The sequence below is a fragment of the Dasypus novemcinctus genome, chromosome 18 (assembly GCF_030445035.2).
Source record: "Dasypus novemcinctus isolate mDasNov1 chromosome 18, mDasNov1.1.hap2, whole genome shotgun sequence".
NCBI classification, from domain to species: Eukaryota; Metazoa; Chordata; class Mammalia; order Cingulata; family Dasypodidae; genus Dasypus; species Dasypus novemcinctus.
Genome location: NC_080690.1, coordinates 78,361,469 through 78,378,747, shown reverse-complemented (window position 1 = coordinate 78,378,747; position 17,279 = coordinate 78,361,469).

Sequence of the window (17,279 nt, the reverse complement as noted above, 5' to 3'; positions counted from 1 at the left end):
GTCTAGAATAGCTAAAAATAATCTATTTTGGTAGAAATGAGAACAGTTCCATCTGTAGGAAGGGAGAGACTGGAAGTGGGTTAAAAGACACCTTCTGCTGTGATGAAAATGTCCTATATCATTAATGGGAGGTTGTTGTTATGAAAAAAACATGTTTGTAAAATCTCAAAAAAATTAGAAAAAAGAAGAAACTCTGAAAATAGAAGACCTTACCTTTTATCTCAAGAAATTAGAAAAGAATAGCAAATTAACACTGGGATGATAGAAGTTAGGACATAATAGCGGCACTTATTAATAAGAAAAGACAAAAAAAGAGAAAAATCAATAAAGCCATAAAGACTTTATTCTAGAATAATTTTTAAAATTTATAAAAGTCCTATCAAAACTGAGCAAGAATAAAAAGGAGAAAAGGCAAAATTTATCAAAATCAGAAATGAAAAGTGGATATCACTACAGATCCTACTGACTGTACTAGTTAAAAAATAGATATTATCCACTTTATCCAAGTTTATCAATTTAGCTGAAAATTACAAATATTTCAAAAGTAATACAACAAAATATTCTCCAGAATAGAAAATTTTAATTATCCCCTATTACATAAGTTAAATTCAAAAATTAAAATCATCCACAAAATAAACTCCGTAACTACCCAGTTCTCTTCCTTTAAAGAAGAAACACTATTCATGCACAAATGTTTCTGTCCATTATATTACATTAGGCCATATGAACACCTGACAAGTTATTTCAAGAGAGGGAAATCACACCTGAATGTCTCACATAAACTTACATGGAAAATAAACAACATAAATGCTGGTGAAAATGTATATCATGACCAATTTGTGGAAATCCAAGATGGCTTAATAATTTAAATCAATCATTATAACTCACCACATTAACATAATTAATAGAAAAAGCACAGCCCTCTTGATATGTGTAGACAATGGATTGAAAAAATGTTACATGCTTCTGACTAAAAATACTTACCAAAAACAAAAAGGGATCTCCAATATATTACTTTTTCCTTTTATGGATCATACTTTTGATGTTCATTCTAAGAACTCTTTGCCTAGTCCTAGATCCTGGAAGTTTTCTCCCAGTGTTGTTTTGCTTTTGAAAGTTTTTTTGTTTGTTCTTTTTTAAGATTTTTTTAAATTTATTTCTCTCCCTTTTCCCCCCACCCACCCCAGTTGTCTGCTTTCTGTGTCCATTCGCTGTGTGTTCTTCTGTGACCGCTTCTATCCTTGTCAGCGGCACCAGAATCTGTGTCTCTTTTCGTTGTGTCTTCTTGCTCTGTCAGCTCTCCATGTGTGTGTCACTATTCCTGGGCAGGCTGCACTTTCTTTTGCACTGGGTGGCTCTCCATATGGGGCGCACTTCTTGTGTGGGGGGCTCCCCTATGTGGTGGACACCCCTGCGTGGCAAGGCACTCCTTGTGCACATCAGCACTGCACATGGGCCAGCTCCACATGGGTCAAGGAGACCCGGGGTTTGAACCACGGACCTCCCATGTGGTAGGCAGATGCCCTATCCCCTGGGCCAAGTTGTGTTTGCACCCTAATGTTGTAATAGTAAAACACTGAAAACTGCCCAAATATCCTTCAGTGGATGAATGATTATGGAAACTGATACATACATGCATGGAATATTGCACAGCAATCAAATAAATGGATTATTGAGTCATGCAGTAACTTTGATGAATCTCCAGGGAATTATGCTGAGTGAAGAAATCCAATCCCAAGAGTCATATACTGAATAATTTCCTTGGTATTTTCAAAATGACAAAATTTTAGAAATGGAGAACAGATAAGCGGCTGCCAGGATTTAGGAATGGAGGTAGAGTAGGAGGGAAATGGGTTCTGTTCTGAAAAGACACCACACGAAACCTTTGTGAAGATGGAGCTGTGGAGATGGGGCTGTCATTTATCTTTTTAAAAAAAAAAAACAAGGGTTAATATGCCTTTTTACACAAAAGTTATGAATCCATTTAATTAATAAATGCCCATTATCATAAAATTGCATAGAACAATTGTACATTGGTGTTAAATTTTGTCTAGATCCAATAAATGACTAATAACACAGTGAATGTCTTCCTAATTATACATGATTTTACTTGTAATACTTTCAATTTGACACAATATTATCTTTTCAATAATTCATTATACAGTGTTTATACACTCTTCCTTACTGGAGTTTAGGTAATAAATCCCAATACATCAAAAGAACCCAATTTGCTTTGGAGAGTTTTGTCTTGATTTTTTATTTAATATCCTTTTTTATTTTTATTTTTAAAAGAAAGTTAGATTACATAAATGTTACACAAAAAATAGGAGATTCCCATATGTCCTGCTCCCTAGCCCTCCCACATTTTCCCACATCAACAGCATCCTTGATTAGTGTGGTACATTTGCCACAATTGATGAACACATCTTGAAGCATTGCCACTAAGCAATGAGTATAGTTTGCATTGTAGTTTACACTCTCTCCTGCACATTTTTGCAAGTTATTACAAAATATACAATGGCCTATATCTGTCATTGCAACATCATTCAGGACAACTCCCAAGTGCAAAATGTCCCCAAACTACACCCCCTTTTCCTTCTATCTCCTCTCAGTACCTCCAGTAGCCACTGCCTCCACATCCAAGATAAAAAGTTCTTCCATTACTAGGATCACACAAGACTACAGTAGAACAGCTATAACTCTACTCTGGTCCATCGTCCATTCCTCAACCCTGAGGACTCTGTAACGGTGATGCCTGCTCCACCTCCAATTGAAAGAGGGCCTAGATACCATGGAACAGATGGATAGGACATTCCTGCTTGCAGTTGCAGACTCTCTCTGTTCCTTGAGATGGTGCCTGTCAGTTATTATCTCTTTTTTTTAAATTATTTATTACATTATTACATTTAAAAAAATATGAGGTCCCATTCAACCCCACCGCCCCCGCCCCCCACTCCCCCCACAGCAACACTCTCTCCCATCATCATGACACATCCATTGCACCTGGTAAGTTCATCTCTGAGCATCACTGCACCCCATAGTCAATTATCTCTTGTTAGCTGTCCCAGATGAGTCCAATGAACTAGAGAGTAGATGTTTCAAGTCTGTTGAGATTCAGGGCCCAACTGGCATATGGACAGCCCAAAGGTTTAAGTATCTTGGACACACAACCATCAACTCTAGTACTAAATATAAGTTCAAATAGAGGGGCAGAAGACATGTGTAGGGAAAGCAAAACTGAGTCCAACTCTATCACACTGGGGAGGGTAAATTCCAAAGTAGCGCCCACTGGCAGGGCACCAACTCCTGAGCTGTCTGCCCTGCCTATAGTGTCTGGATGTCTCCAGAGCCCCCAAGATCCCTGCTGTTTGAGACAATATTTACTTTGGCAGACAATGAGTTCCTGCTGAGATGTTCATAATTATAACCTCTGAAATGACATCCCTACTCACTTTGAAGTCTCATAGCCACATAAACTCATTTGTCTTTACCATTTTCCCCTTTTGTTCAAGGTCTTTTTCCAGTTTCATTGCTAGTTGATGCTTGATAGTAATCCCTTGGTGCCAGGAAGACTCTTCCCTGGGAAATACGTCCCACACTGGGGAGGAAGGTAATGCATTTATATGCTGAGTTTTGATGTAGAGAGAAGTCACATTTGAGCAACAAGGAGGCTCTCAAGAGGTAATTCTTAGGTACCCTGTAATATTATGCTAAGTTTCTATCTCAGAGGTAAAGGTTGATTACTACAGTCATCAAAATCAAAGGCCCATCATTGGTCCATCCTCCTTCAGTAGTCACTGCCCCTGTACTCAGGGGATTCCCTCTGTCCCATTAGATAATGTGGCAGAGCTCTCCAGGATGGGAATTTGATATTTCTTTCATTATTGTGTGGATCTCTACCCACTGTGACAATGTCCCATGAACACTTGAACACATTCATATGCCTTATAGGTATGCCCAGGTGAACCTCCTCCCATACTTCCCCCATCGCTGACACCCCACACTAATGATCCTCCCCTGCCACAGTTGTAAACCTCCTGTGATCTAAAACCTCTTCAAAATTGAAACCAAAAAAATAAACAAATAAATTAATAGTAAAATGATATAATAATGATGGTTTTAAAAATAACAAAAATATGAAAAATTTTTTAAACTTTGAAATAATAAAAAAATAAAAATATAAAACAAAAATTTTAACATTATGTCTTTCATCATGGTAAGATCACTTATCTTCTATGTACAGTGACATTTCCTACCATTTATTCACCCAATGTCTTACTGTTTTCATTTTGTCTCTAAAGAAGCTTTAGCCCAACTCCAAAGCTTCTTTAAAGACAAAATGAAAACAGTAAGACTTTGGGTGGACTCAGAAGTGACCTTTCTACACATATCTCTTCTGCTACTTTTACTGGATCTTTGGTTGGTGCTGAGGTTGGTGTATACTCGTGAGACCTGAATCTCTGGACTGTCCAAGTTACAGCCAGCCCCTGAGCTCAGCAGACTTGCAAGTCCTACCCTCTGGTTTATTGGACTTACCCTGGCCATCTAACAGGGAGATGAAGAAGGTCAACCACCACACCAGGGAGCCAAGAGTGCCTACACCTGCAAGCAGGAGAATTGCATCCATCATCCATGTGGGATCTAAGCCCCCTCCTGATGTAGAGGGGGACTGGACATAACCATCCCAGGGTCCACAGGATGGAGGAATAGAGTATGGATTAGAGTGGGCTTACTGATATTCTACTATGGAACTATTGTGATTAGTAATGGAAGAAATTGTAGCATTGATGTGGAGAAAGTAGCCATGGTAGCTGCTGAGGGTAGTGAGAGGGAAGAAGAGGTATGATGTGGGGGCACTTTCAGGACTTGTAGTTGTCCTTGGTGGTACTGCAGGGACAGATGCTGGACATTGTATGTCCTGCCATTGCCCACTGGGTGGACTGGGGGAGAGTATAAACTACTATGTAAACCACTATTCATGTGGTGCAGCAGTCCTCCAAAATGTATTCACCAAATGCAATGAATGTTCCACGATGATGAAAGAGGTTGTCAATGTGGGAGGAGTGGGGTGAGGGGCGTGAGAGGTATATGGGGACCTCATATTTTTAATGTAACTTTTAAAAAAATAAAGAGGGAAAAATAAAAATAAAAAAATAAAGAAGCTTTAGGTTACACAAAAGTCATATACAGAATATACATGCAATTTTCATACACCCAACATCCTCTCCCTTTTCTGCTTTCCCCTATTAATATCATTTTACATGTGGATGATACATTTATTACAATTGACGTACAAATATTGAAACACTGACACTAACCATAGTCAATGATCTACATTGTGGTTTACATTTTGGACGATACAATTTTATAGATTTTGATGAAGTTTGACATGGTCTGTATCCATCCTTGGAGGATTATGTAGAACAATTCCATTGCCCCAAAATTGCCCCGTGTTCCATCTATTCTATTCTTTGTTCCCTCTCCCCAGGGTAACCACCAAGACTAACTAATTGAAGGACCAGATTCATAGTTACTTGCAACAACATCGGGGCTTAACATCCTAGCTGTCCTCCCCTATTAGTCACTACCTATGCTCTCAAAAGACTCCTATCCCTCTATTTGAGATCAGAGCAGTACTCCCCAGGATGGGAGCCCAATACCTTCCTACTAATTATGTGAGTCTCCATCCCCTGATATAAGGCACAATGACAAAATGAATACTACAAACTCTCCAGAAACCTGCCTCAGGTACTCCCTGTTTTGTGTGACCCCCACATCCAATGTCTTAGACCAGTAGGAAGGTGTTAAACTTCCATCCTTCAATTCTCTCACATGACTGTGGGGATGCACAAGTCCCAAGTCCACAGTGAGACTGCAAACCAGGGGCTCCGATGAAAGTCCAATGAAGGTCCTTGATGAGTTTCCAGGAGTCTTTGGCTGTCCAAAGACAAGCTTGGAAATTCTCCCTGAATGCTGAAATCACTTCTGCTTTTAAGGCATTCAATTGATTAGATAAAACATCACTCATTGTTGATGGCCATATCCCAGGTTGATTGTGGATGTAGTCAGCAATCTATGCAGTAAACTCACTGATGACTAAAGCCCATAAGTGACCTTATACAATTAGCCCAGTGCTTGCTTGACCAAAAACTGGACACAATTACCTGGCTGAGTTGGCACATTAGCCTAACAAACACACTTGCATACCAGGGATGAAACTCATTTGGTCATCGTGTATAATTTATATGGTGTGTTGTCGAATACAATTAGCAAGTGTTTTATTGAGGATTCCAGCATCAAGGTTCATTAGAGAGATTGGTTTATAATTTTACTTTCTCATAGCATATTTGTTTGACTTTGGTATTAGAGTGATGTTGGCATCATACACTGAATTAGACAATGTTCCCTCCACTTTTATTTTTTGGAATTTTAAGCAGGAGTGATGTTAGTTCTTTCCAGAATATTTGGTAGAATTCACCTGTGAAGCCCTCTGGTCCTGGCTCTTCTTAATTGGGAGGTTTTTAATAACTAATTCAATCTTATACTTGCAAGCTCATCAATTTCTTCTTTCATCAGTGTAGGCTGTTCATGTGTTTCCAGGAATTTGTCTATTTCCTCTAAATTATCCATCTTGTTATACAATTTTTCAACATATCCTCTTTCTATACTCCTTATTTCTGTGGAGTCAATGGTGATATTCTCTTCCTTGTTTCTTATATTATGTATTTACATCTTCCCTCTTTTTCTTCCCTCTTGTCAATTTTATTATCTTCTCAAAGAACCAGCTTTAGGTTTTGTTAATTTCTTCTAGTGTTTCTTGTGTGTGTGTGTGTGTTTGTTTGTTTGTTTGTTTATTTATCTCCCCTTCCCTCCCCACCCTGGTTGTCTGTTCTCTGTCTATTTGCTGCATCTTCTTTGTCCGCTCCTGTTGTTGTCAGCGGCACAGGAATCTGTGTTTCTTTTGGTTGCGTCATCTTGTTTTGTCAGGTCTCTGTGAGTGCAGCACCATTCCTGAGCAGGCTGCACTTTCTTTCATGCTGGGCAGCTGTTATTACGGGACGCACTCCTTGTGCATGGGGCTCCCCTATGCGGGGGACACCCCTGCGTGGCATGACACTCCTTGTGCACATCGGCACTGTGCATGGGCCAGGTCCACAGGGGTCAAGGAACCCTGGGGTTTGAACCACGGACCTCCCATGTGGTAGGCGAATGCCATAACAACTGGGTCAAGTCTGCCGCCTCTAGTGCTTTCTTATTTTCAGTTTTATTTAACTCTACTTTATTCTTTATTATTTCCGTCTTTCTACTTCCTTTGCAGTTAGTTTATTGTTCTTTTTCTTTCTTTTCCCTTTTTCTTTGTCATTGTATATTATTTTAATATTACATTCAAAAAACATGAGGTCCCCATATATCCCCACACCATTGACCCTGCTCCTCCCCTCTTAGCAACAATCTCCTAAATCATGAGACATTCATTGCATTTGGTGAATACATCTCTGAGCGCCACTGCACCTCATGGTCAATGGTCCCCATCACAGCCCACACTCTCCCACATTCCATCCAGTGGGCCATGGGAGGACATAAAGCGTCTGGTACCTGTCCCTGCAGCATCACCCAGGAAAACTCCAAGTCCCAAAAATGCCTCCACATCTAATCTCTTCCTCCGATTCCCCACACCCAGCAGCCAGCATGGCCACTTTCTCCACACCAATGCCACATTTTCTTCAAGTACTAATCACAATAGTTCATGAATAGAATAGCAGTAAGTCCACTCTAATCCATATTCTATTCCTCCATCCTGTGTACATTGGATTGGTTGTGTCCACTCCACATCTATGTCAAGAGGGGGCTTAGATTCCACATGGATGCTGGATGGAATTCTCCTGCTTTCAGTTGTAGGCACTCTTGGCTCCATGGTTTGGTGGTTGACCTTCTTCAACTCCATGTTAGTTGAGTGGGGTAAGTCCAATAAACAAGAGTGTAGGAGCGGAAGTCTGTTGTGGCTCAGGGCCTGGCTATCATATGGTCAGTCCAGAGATTCAGATCCCCTGGATATATATTAAACCCCAGCACCAACTACAGTTCTGGTAAAAGTGACAGGAGAGGCTTGTGAAAAAAGATCACATCTGAGTCCAGCTCTATCACACAGAAACACAAACTCCAAGGAAAGGCCAACTGACATGGCACTGAACTCCATCTGCCATGACCATAGAACCTGTAGGTTTCTGTAGCCCTGAGAAGAACCAATACCTGGGGTTGTATCTACTTTATCTGTCTCTGGGACTCTGCTGAGGTGTGCATAAGGGCAACCCCTCTGATAACCTCCTGGCTCTTTTTGGAGACTCATAGCCATATAAACTCATTTGTCCTTCCCATTACCTCCTTGATTCAGGTCAAAAAGCATTTTTAACTCCTGGTATTATATGTAGACTGAGATATTCTGCTGGTCCGAGTTGATCCTTTTATTCAAGGTCATTTTCTAGTTACATCATCAGCTGGTACTTGGTAGTAATCCTTCGGCGCAATGGAGGCTCATCCCCAGAAGTCATGTCCCATGCTGGGAGGAAGGCAACGCATTTACATGCTGAGTTTGGCATTGAGACTGGCCACATTTGAGCAACACAGAGGCTCTCAGGAGGTAACTCCTAGGCACCTTGTAGCTCTAGGCCTTGTTCTTATTTCAGGTGCACAGGCTCACAAGCATAGTCATTAGTATCAAGGGCTCATTGTTGAACCTTCATTCTTTTTTGGTCATTGCCATTGCACTTGGAGGATTGTTGCTGTTTCTTTAGGGACTGTGATAGAGTTCCCCTGGCTAGAACTCAGCACTCCCTCAATTGTTTTTAATTGTATCCACTATGAAAATATCCAAACATTTTTATGTACCCTGGATACATGCCCTGGAGAACTTCCTGCCAACCATGTGTTCCCTGTCAATAACATCCCACACCAGTATTCCTCCACTGACATTGTTGAACCTCTCTGTGATCCAAATTTCCTGAAAAGTGAAGCCCAATATATTTCCAGGTTCCCTTAATAGTAAAATGGAATATAGCGATGATTTTAAGGGTTAGATAGAGAATACATATTAATTTGGAAAAATTATGGTAAAAATTAATTGGGGTATCAAAAAATTTAAAAAATGCAAAAGTTTTGTTTTTGATGTTTTGCCTTCCATCACTGCAATAAGTGTTGCCCTGTATGCAAATTGGCAAGGCAACTACTTCCGTGTTTTCCTCAGTGTCTAGGTCCTATCTTTTTCTTTTCTTTTTTCTAATTATTAAGCTAAACTTCACTAGAGTTTTAGATCATAGTAATTCATATATACTATATACAGTACTCCCACATTTCCAACATAAAGCCTTTCCGCTTCCACAGCAATACTATTTTTACATATTAATACTATATTGACTAAAACTGATGTACAGATATTGAGACAATAGCTTTCAAACAAGGTAACATTTGTGTTTACATTGTGGTTTATATTTTAGACTATACAATTTTCTAAATTTTTAGTTATCTTATGTTTTACATTATGATTTACATTTCAGTCTGTCAGCCCCTATATATTTTTGGTGTAATTTTACATGTCTCATATCCATCCTTGCGTACACTTCTGGAATGCTTCTATTGCCCACACGGTTACATTGGTTCCAACTATTCAATATCTCTTTCCCTCTCCCCTTAGGACCCACAGTGACATTCAATCTTCATTTCTTAAAGAGCCATGTTCACAGATACTTGCAACAGTGTTGAGGGCTTGACATGCTCAACTGCCCTAATGCACTGGGAGCCACCATTTCTTTTGAGAGATACAGTTCCCTCTATTTGAGGATATCAGTCCTCCCCAGGATGTGGGTATACCTTCACTCTCATTATATGGGTCTCTATCCAATGATATAACCCACTATGGCAAAATGAGCATTCACATATTCCCTAGCAGCCTGTCCTGCATCAGATTATCCCCTTTAAGCATCTTAAACAGGTAACATTCCTTATTACATTTTTGAAAAGGTTTTCTCAGCATTATACTCTCAACCAAATACCTGATAATCTCCTATGTTTGTATGTTGCCCCACCCTCCCCCCAATTTCTTGGGCAATATTACTCATTCTCCAATACCTAGCCCCCTCAGCCCTCAAAGCCTCACCCAAAGGTAACCCTATACCCCCATTTTATCCCTTCCTTGTACAAATACTTACCTCCAGCATATCAGATTTCACCCATGTAGGTGTCAGCTTACACCCTTCCTCTACCCCCTGATTTCCTGTAAGCCTATCATCCAGTCACTAGCTCTCTGAGGCAGCTTGGTTTACTTATTTCATATCATAGAGGTCATGTAGTATTTGTCCTTCAATGCCTGGATTGCTTCACTCAACATAAGGTTCTCAAGATTCATCCATATTATCACGTGTTTGTAGTGTATTTGTTCATAAAGCCGAGTAGTATTCTATTGTATGTATATACCACATTTTATTTATCCATTCACCCATGATGGGCATTTGGGTTGATTCCAACTTTTGGCAATGGTGATCAATGCTGCTATGAACATTGGTGTGCATATATCAGTTTGTGTCCTTGTTTTCAGTTCTATTGGGTATATACCCAGCAGTGGAATTGCTGGGTCATATGGCAAATCTATGGTTAGTTTTTTGAGAAACCTCCAAACTGTCCTCCAGAATGATTGGAAACATCTGCATTCCCACCAGCAGTGGATGAGTGTTCCCATTCCTCCACATCCTCTCCAGCATTTGTAGTCTTCTGTTTTTTTCATAGCTGCCAATCTTATGGGAGTAAGATGGTATCTCACAGTAGTTTTGATTTGCATTTCCATGATAGCTAGAGATTTGGAGTATTTTTTCATGTGCTTTTTAGCCATTTGTATTTCTTCTTTGGAGAATTGTTTGTTTAAATCTTTTTCCCATTTTTTAAATGGGTTGTTTATCTTTTTATATTCAAGATATAGGAGTTCTTTATATATGCAGGTTATAAGTTTCCTATTAGATATATATGGTTACCAAATATTTTCTCCCATTGTGTAGGCTCTCTTTTCCCTTTCTTGACAAACTCCTTTGAGGTGCAGAAGGCTTTAATTTTCAGGAGGTCCCATTTATCTATTTGTTCTTTTGCTGCTCGTGCTTTTGGTGTGAATTTCATGAAGCCATTTCCTATTACAAGGTCCTTCTGTACACTGCCTCCCAAATTCTTTATGGTCTTAGCTTGCGGTCACCCCTTGGGTTGAAGTGTGGTTTGCTGGCCTGGCGGGGGAGCAGCCGCGGTAGGCCAAGCTGCTGCCCCCATAATAGGGTGGCTGGTCGGACTCACCGCCACCCCTGAAGGAAGCTCGGCATGGGCGCAGAGTGCCCTCGGGTCTCCCCTTCTCGGCAGCCATGCTTCCGCGGCCGCCCCTCCTCCCGGATGGCGCCACATGATGCCTTGTGGGGCGGCACCCTTCTTCTTCCTTCTCCCTGTGCAGGCGCAGGGTGGAAAATTCCAGTCTGCCCTTTTCCCCTCCCCCGACAGCAGCAACAGCCAGGCATAGGCGGAAAAATCCAGTCTGCCCTTTTCCCCTCCCCCGAAAGCAGCAACAGCCAGGTGTGGGCGGAAAAATCCAGCCCGCCCTTTTCCCCTCCCCCGACAGCAGCAACAGCCAGGTGTGGGCGGAAAAATCCAGCCCGCCCTTTTCCCTCCCCCCGACAGCAGCAACAGCCAGGCGTGGGCGGAAAAATCCAGTCTGCCCTCCACCCCAGCAACAGCAGCCACCAATCCCTAAACCCTGCCCCTTCCCCCAGCAACAGCGACAACCAATCCCTAACCACCACCCCTCCCCCATCCAGTACCGCCCACTGACCTTTCGCTGGCAACCAATCAGAACAGGGCGTGGCTTCGACCAATCAGCCTTCCCCAGCCCCTATAAAACTGTTGCCTCTCCCTCAGTAAAGTGGACTTGCGTGTTTACCTTGTCTCCGCGGTGGTTCTTCTGCCGTGCACCCTCCAGTCCTGAGAGCCCCCGACAAGGGCCTGGCCTCCCTTGTCCCCAGTTCGTCACCGGCTTCGCCGGGCGACCCCGTCAGTCAAACCGCGCAACCCCTTGTGAGACCGATCCCTCGTCTGCTGCCGGACCGACCCCTCATCCCAAGTGGGACCGACCCCTCGTCCCAAGTGGGACCGACCCCTCATCCCAAGCGGGACCGACCCCTCATCCAAAGCTGGACCGACCCCTCGTCCGCAGCCAGACCCCACCTCTACCGACCGAGCAAGCCGCCGCAGTTGGCGCCCAACGTGGGGCAAAGCAACCCCACCACAGCACAAGGTGGGGCAAGGCAACTCCACCACAGCCTCACTCCGTAACCTGGCGGCCCCCCCCCTTCTCACCTTGGGACTTCTCTCGTGCAACATTGCTGCTACCTGAGCCTTGGCTACCTCATATGATCCACGGCGGTCTGGGAGAATCGCTGGATGGCTTTCTCCTTCCATGTCGAGGGCTTATACCGACCCGCTATGATTAAGAGGAGCCTTGGATTTCTCAGGAGCGCGCACTTGCACGTCTGAAGTAATCCTACCACAGCCCTACGCCCTCCTCTCTTCTCACCTTGGGACTTCTCTTGTGCAACATTGCTGCTACCTGAGCCTTGGCTACCTCATACGATCCACGGCGGTCTGGGAGAATCGCTGGATGGCTTTCTCCTTCCATGTCAGGGGCTTATACTGACCCGCTATGATTAAGAGGAGCCTTGGATTTCTCGGGAGCGTGCGCTTGCACGTCTGAAGTAATCCTACCACAGCCCTACGCCCTCCTCTCTTCTCACCTTGAGACTTCTCTCGTGCAACATTGCTGCTACCTGAGCCTTGGCTACCTCATACGATCCACGGCGGTCTGGGAGAATCACTGGATGGCTTTCTCCTTCCATGTCGGGGGCTTATACCGACCCGCTATGATTAAGAGGAGCCTTGGATTTCTCGGGAGCACGCACTTGCACGTCTGAAGTAACCCTACCATAGCCCTACGCTCTCCTCTCTTCTCACCCCTATCTTTTCACTCTGCATTGCTGCTCCTGAACTTTGGTGACCTCATACGATCCACGGCGGTCTGGGAGAATCGCTGGATGGCTTTCTCCTTCCATGTCGGGGGCTTATACCGACCCGCTATGATTAAGAGGCGCCAATAAAACTCTCAGGAGCGCGTGCCTGAGCACCTCCACCCCTGCCTTCACCTCTGCCTCCTCCCCTCCATGCTTGCTCCCCTTTGCCTTGCTCCACTGCTCGTCATTCCACCCTCCCCTCGTCGGGGCCTTCTCTTGGCCCGCGACCACCGTCAGAGCCCCACCTGCTCCGACCCCTCGTCTCACCGCGCACCTCGGCTCCCATCGCCGCGCTCTCAAGGTAAGGGCCCCTTTTCTTATCGGCTCCAAAAGGCCATTAGCAATGGGTAACATCCTATCTGCTAAGCAAGCCCCACAAGTTCGGGCCCTCGCCGGTCTCCTAGATGCTCACCGGTGTAAGATCTCTTTCAAACAGTTTCAAGTATATTGGGACCTTCTTCTCCCCTTTAATCCGTGGCTTACCACGTGTCAGTTTTGGGACCCGGGACACCTATACTCGCCTTATAGATAGGGTCACTTTTGCTGTGGAGCAGGAAGGTAAAAGATTCCCTCCTGGCTTATTACAGGCAACATGAAGTCCAGAAGCGATCTTGAAGGGTATAATCTATGATATGCTATATAAAAAAGGATTTAAAAGCAGCTATACCAAGAAAGTAAGAATTATGAGTCAACTGTAAATAAATTATATATTTCTGTTAATGTGTTGTAATTGTTCTGTGTTTGTCTGTCTGTTCGTTCAATGTCAACATATATTGTGATACCTCCGGATGGTAAATATAAATTACTAGAAATCTTTAAAAGAGCTCTATTCAAATGGCCAAAAATTAAATAAGCGCTTATATTAATACTTAAGTTTATTATATTAATACATAAGTTTAAATGTTAATAAGATATCTACAATTTAAAAAAATTGTAAGTCTTAATTAACAAAATTAACTGTACGTCTTCATAAAAAGTTGTTCTTGCCTAGATTAAAATGAATAACTTATTTTTCTTCACAGGATAATATAAAGAATGTAAAACTTATATGAATATTAAAAAGGTTAAAAGTTTGTAAAAATGCTAACGGAAATGTAATAAGTTTTGCAAAAAGACGTATTTTGTCCTAAAGTAAGATGGCTAATTTTTCATAAACTCTTGAAATTTAATTTGCATGCGGCAAGTGTAAAAGGTATTGTGATAACTTTACGTAAGGGAATGTGTTCTGTAAAGATAAAATTTATCTTCAATAGTTTACATTAAGGTATTAAATGGCTAATTCCAAAAGGTCATTCTTAAATATATATATATAAAACTAAATTGATGATAATAATAATAAAAGGTAATTTTATAACAGGAAAGATTAACAGCAACCAAGCTCCCCTGCCAACTTGCTTTTAGGAAACGGTTTCTAATATTGCATGCTACTAAGTATTTAAAGAAAAGTTATTCTTAAGGAAACAGAAGATGATTTTGTCTTTGCAGCCATTGTCTATTTAGCAACACCCCTCGCTATCGGCCTAGCCACTGTTGCGCCGGACGATTGGAACCTTAAACAAAGACACTTCCTCACTGTCATCTTCCTATCTATTGTTACTATATTTACGGCCCTCATTCTCCTTCGTTTATAAAGCAGTCTCCTACAAACCACAAAGCTTCTGTCTTAAACATACCATTCTCAACCCTATCCTCTAAATGATCTTCTCACTTCCCCCACAGCCTTTAATACTTTATTTCTTCCTCATAACCTTTGCTTTCTTGATAATATTTTCCGCCATCTGTCTAGCCGCTACCGCCCCAGAAGATTGTAACCACGGCCCCCCATGCCGCCATCGCTCTCAAGCAGCTCCAGCCCCGCTAAACGGCCCGCAACCCGCTTTCCCCGGCCCGCGGCCTGCTTTCTAGCATCTAATAACGTTTCTGCTTTTGCCTCCCTATACTTCTGCGGAACTTCCTCCTGTCTCAACCTCACTCCTCTTCTCAGCCATCCAAAGCGTCCTTTCTCATCCCCCGCCCCCCTCCTTTTTTTGCTTGAACCCCCATTGCGTTGCAGATTGGGCCGCCCCATGTCGGCCTGCCCCGTTAACATCGGTCTCTCTCGCGCTCGTGGAGACTTTGGCCTTCTTATTGTCCTCGCCTACGTCTCCACCACTCCCGACGCTGCCGCCACCACCATCGCTGGTGCCCTGACGTGACTTGTCCTCACCGCTGCGATCCTCCAGACCATCACACAGTCTGCCTCTACCGCTCTTCGCCACCAAGAAGAAATCAACTACCTGTAACGCGCTGTCATTCGGGACTTTTAACAGCAGATAGACCTTATAGCTGCCGAGATCAACAAGAATTGGACACTGGCCACCCTTGCTTGCAATGGCAAGATACCGCCCCCCAAATTGTACATTTATATCCCCGTCATACTCACCTCCCTCTTCAGCCCCGCTTCCCTCATTGCTTACTGCCTCTTGGGGCTCAGCTACTTGTTGCTGCTGCCATCCTGGTCCTTATTTGAAAAGAAGGGGGAAATGCGGTCACCCCTTGGGTTGAAGTGTGGTTTGCTGGCCTGGCGGGGGAGCAGCCGCGGTAGGCCAAGCTGCTGCCCCCATAATAGGGTGACTGGTCGGACTCACCGCCACCCCTGAAGGAAGCTCGGCATGGGCGCAGAGTGCCCTCGGGTCTCCCCTTCTCGGCAGCCATGCTTCCACGGCCGCCCCTCCTCCCGGATGGCGCCACACGATGCCTTGTGGGGCAGCACCCTTCTTCTTCCTTCTCCCTGCGCAGGCGCAGGGCGGAAAATTCCAGTCTGCCCTTTTCCCCTCCCCCGAAAGCAGCAACAGCCAGGCATAGGCGGAAAAATCCAGTCTGCCCTTTTCCCCTCCCCCGACAGCAGCAACAGCCAGGTGTGGGCGGAAAAATCCAGCCCGCCCTTTTCCCCTCCCCCGACAGCAGCAACAGCCAGGTGTGAGCGGAAAAATCCAGCCCGCCCTTTTCCCCTCCCCCGACAGCAGCAACAGCCAGGCGTGGGCGGAAAAATCCAGTCTGCCCTCCACCCCAGCAACAGCAGCCACCAATCCCTAAACCCTGCCCCTTCCCCCAGCAACAGCGACAACCAATCCCTAACCACCACCCCTCCCCCATCCAGTACCGCCCACTGACCTTTCGCTGGCAACCAATCAGAACAGGGCGTGGCTTCGACCAATCAGCCTTCCCCAGCCCCTATAAAACTGTTGCCTCTCCCTCAGTAAAGTGGACTTGCGTGTTTACCTTGTCTCCGCGGTGGTTCTTCTGCCATGCGCCCTCCAGTCCTGAGAGCCCCCGACAAGGGCCTGGCCTCCCTTGTCCCCAGTTCGTCGCCGGCTTCGCCGGGCGACCCCGTCAGCCAAACCGCGCAACCCCTTGTGAGACCGATCCCTCGTCTGCTGCTGGACCGACCCCTCATCCCAAGTGGGACCGACCCCTCGTCCCAAGCGGGACCAACCCCTCGTCCAGAGCTGGACCGACCCCTCGTCCGCAGCCAGACCCCACCTCTACCGACCGAGCAAGCCGCCGCATTAGCTCTTATATTTAGGTCTTTGATCCATCTTGACTTGATTTTTGTATAAGGAGTGAGATGGTAATCCTCTTTCATTCTTTTACATATGGATATCCAGTTCTCCAGACACCATTTGTTGAATAGGCCATTCTCTCCCATTTGAGAGCGTTTGGTGGCTTTATCGAATATTATATGACTATATATATGAGGATCTATATCAGAACACTCAATTCGGTTCCTTGGGTCTGTTTGTCACTCCTTGTTCCAATATCATGCTGTTTTCATTACTGTAGTTTTGTAGTATGTTTTGAAGTCAGGTAGTGTGATTCCTCCAATTTCGTTTTTCTTTTTCAATATGTCTTTGGCTATTCGGTCCTCTTTCCTTTCCAAATAAATTTCATAGCTAGTTTTACTAGGTCCTTAAAGAATGCTGTGTTGATTTTTATTGGGATTGCATTGAATGTGTAGATCAGTTTTGGTAGGATAGATATCTTAATAATATTTAGTCTTCCTATCCATGAACAGGGAATATTCTTCCATTTATTTAGGTCTTCTTTGATTTCCTTGAACTGTCTTGTGTAGTTCTCTGTGTATACGTTTTTTACATCTCTAGTAAATTTATTCCTAGGCATTTGATTTTTTTTATTAACTATTGTAAATGATATTTG